Source organism: Oncorhynchus keta, unplaced genomic scaffold (assembly GCF_023373465.1).
Source record: "Oncorhynchus keta strain PuntledgeMale-10-30-2019 unplaced genomic scaffold, Oket_V2 Un_contig_14708_pilon_pilon, whole genome shotgun sequence".
Classification (NCBI taxonomy): Eukaryota; Metazoa; Chordata; class Actinopteri; order Salmoniformes; family Salmonidae; genus Oncorhynchus; species Oncorhynchus keta.
Window position 1 is genome coordinate 33724 of NW_026278893.1, and position 2822 is coordinate 36545.

At 49.4% G+C, this 2822-nt stretch overlaps 1 long non-coding RNA gene across 4 annotated transcripts; it reads left to right on the top strand.

Moving 5' to 3' along the window:
- Positions 1-1570, top strand: LOC127918721 (uncharacterized). 4 transcript variants are annotated; one of them, XR_008100634.1, is made up of 3 exons: positions 1-124; positions 815-1050; positions 1535-1570. It is a non-coding gene; the product is annotated as an uncharacterized LOC127918721 (long non-coding RNA). The 4 variants fall into 4 exon arrangements; XR_008100633.1 differs by lacking the exon at positions 1535-1570 and adding an exon at positions 1315-1350; XR_008100632.1 differs by lacking the exon at positions 1535-1570 and adding an exon at positions 1183-1218.
- The last annotated feature ends 1252 nt before the right edge of the window (positions 1571-2822 follow it).

Here is a 2822-nt window from a genome sequence, read left to right on the forward strand (position 1 = left end):
TGTTACATCAGCAGACTGAGGAGGAGGGACTAACAGGTGATCTCTGTTACATCAGCAGACTGAGGAGGAGGGACTAACAGGTGATCTCTGTTACATCAGCAGACTGAGGAGGAGGGACTGACAGGTGATCTCTGTTACATCAACAGACTGAGGAGGAGGGACTAACAGGTTATCTCTGTTACATCAGCAGACTGAGGGAGGGACTGACAGGTGATCTCTGTTACATCAGCAGACTGAGGAGGAGGGACTAACAGGTGATCTCTGTTACATCAGCAGACTGACAGGTGATCTCTGTTACATCAGCAGACTGAGGAGGAGAGACTGACAGGTGATCCCTGTTACATCAGCAGACTGACAGGTGATCTCTGTTACATCAGCAGACTGAGGAGGAGGGACTAACAGGTTATCTCTGTTACATCAGCAGACTGAGGAGGAGGGACTGACAGGTGATCTCTGTTACATCAGCAGACTGAGGAGGAGGGACTAACAGGTGATCTCTGTTACATCAGCAGACTGAGGAGGAGGGACTAACAGGTGATCCCTGTTACATCAACAGACTGAGGAGGAGGGACTAACAGGTGATCCCTGTTACATCAGCAGACTGAGGAGGAGGGACTGACAGGTGATCTCTGTTACATCAGCAGACTGAGGAGGAGGGACTGACAGGTGATGTCTGTTACATCAGCAGACTGAGGAGGAGGGACTAACAGGTGATCCCTGTTACATCAACAGACTGAGGAGGAGGGACTAACAGGTGATCTCTGTTACATCAGCAGACTGACAGGTGATCTCTGTTACATCAGCAGACTGACAGGTGATCTCTGTTACATCAGCAGACTGAGGAGGAGGGACTGACAGGTGATCTCTGTTACATCAACAGACTGAGGAGGAGGGACTGACAGGTGATCTCTGTTACATCAACAGACTGACAGGTGATCCCTGTTACATCAACAGACTGACAGGTGATCCCTGTTACATCAACAGACTGAGGAGGAGGGACTAACAGGTGATCTCTGTTACATCAGCAGACTGAGGAGGAGGGACTAACAGGTGATCCCTGTTACATCAACAGACTGAGGAGGAGGGACTAACAGGTGATCTCTGTTACATCAGCAGACTGAGGAGGAGGGACTAACAGGTGATCTCTGTTACATTAGCAGACTGAGGAGGAGGGACTAACAGGTGATCTCTGTTACATCAGCAGACTGAGGAGGAGGGACTAACAGGTGATCTCTGTTACATCAACAGACTGAGGAGGAGGGACTAACAGGTGATCCCTGTTACATCAACAGACTGAGGAGGAGGGACTAACAGGTGATCTCTGTTACATCAGCAGACTGAGGAGGAGGGACTAACAGGTGATCTCTGTTACATTAGCAGGCTGAAGAGGAGGGACTAACAGGTGATCTCTGTTACATCAACAGACTGAGGAGGAGGGACTGACAGGTGATCTCTGTTACATCAGCAGACTGAGGAGGAGGGACTAACAGGTGATCCCTGTTACATCAACAGACTGAGGAGGAGGGACTAACAGGTGATCTCTGTTACATCAGCAGACTGAGGAGGAGGGACTAACAGGTGATCTCTGTTACATCAACAGACTGAGGAGGAGGGACTGACAGGTGATCTCTGTTACATCAGCAGACTGAGGAGGAGGGACTGACAGGTGATCCCTGTTACATCAGCAGACTGAGGAGGAGGGACTGACAGGTGATCTCTGTTACATCAACAGACTGAGGAGGAGGGACTGACAGGTGATCTCTGTTACATCAACAGACTGACAGGTGATCTCTGTTACATCAACAGACTGAGGAGGAGGGACTGACAGGTGATCTCTGTTACATCAACAGACTGAGGAGGAGGGACTAACAGGTGATCTCTGTTACATCAACAGACTAACAGGTGATCTCTGTTACATCAGCAGACTGAGGAGGAGGGACTGACAGGTGATCTCTGTTACATCAACAGACTGACAGGTGATCTCTGTTACATCAACAGACTGAGGAGGAGGGACTGACAGGTGATCTCTGTTACATCAACAGACTGAGGAGGAGGGACTGACAGGTGATCTCTGTTACATCAACAGACTAACAGGTGATCTCTGTTACATCAACAGACTGAGGAGGAGGGACTGACAGGTGATCTCTGTTACATCAGCAGACTGACAGGTGATCCCTGTTACATCAGCAGACTGAGGAGGAGGGACTGACAGGTGATCTCTGTTACATCAACAGACTGACAGGTGATCCCTGTTACATCAGCAGACTGACAGGTGATCCCTGTTACATCAACAGACTGAGGAGGAGGGACTAACAGGTGATCTCTGTTACATCAGCAGACTGACAGGTGATCTCTGTTACATCAGCAGACTGAGGAGGAGGGACTGACAGGTGATCTCTGTTACATCAACAGACTGACAGGTGATCCCTGTTACATCAACAGACTGAGGAGGAGGGACTGACAGGTGATCTCTGTTACATCAGCAGACTGACAGGTGATCTCTGTTACATCAGCAGACTGAGGAGGAGGGACTGACAGGTGATCTCTGTTACATCAACAGACTGAGGAGGAGGGACTGACAGGTGATCTCTGTTACATCAGCAGACTGAGGAGGAGGGACTAACAGGTGATCTCTGTTACATCAGCAGACTGAGGAGGAGGGACTGACAGGTGATCTCTGTTACATCAGCAGACTGAGGAGGAGGGACTAACAGGTGATCTCTGTTACATCAACAGACTGAGGAGGAGGGACTAACAGGTGATCTCTGTTACATCAACAGACTGAGGAGGAGGGACTAACAGGTGATCTCTGTTACATCAAC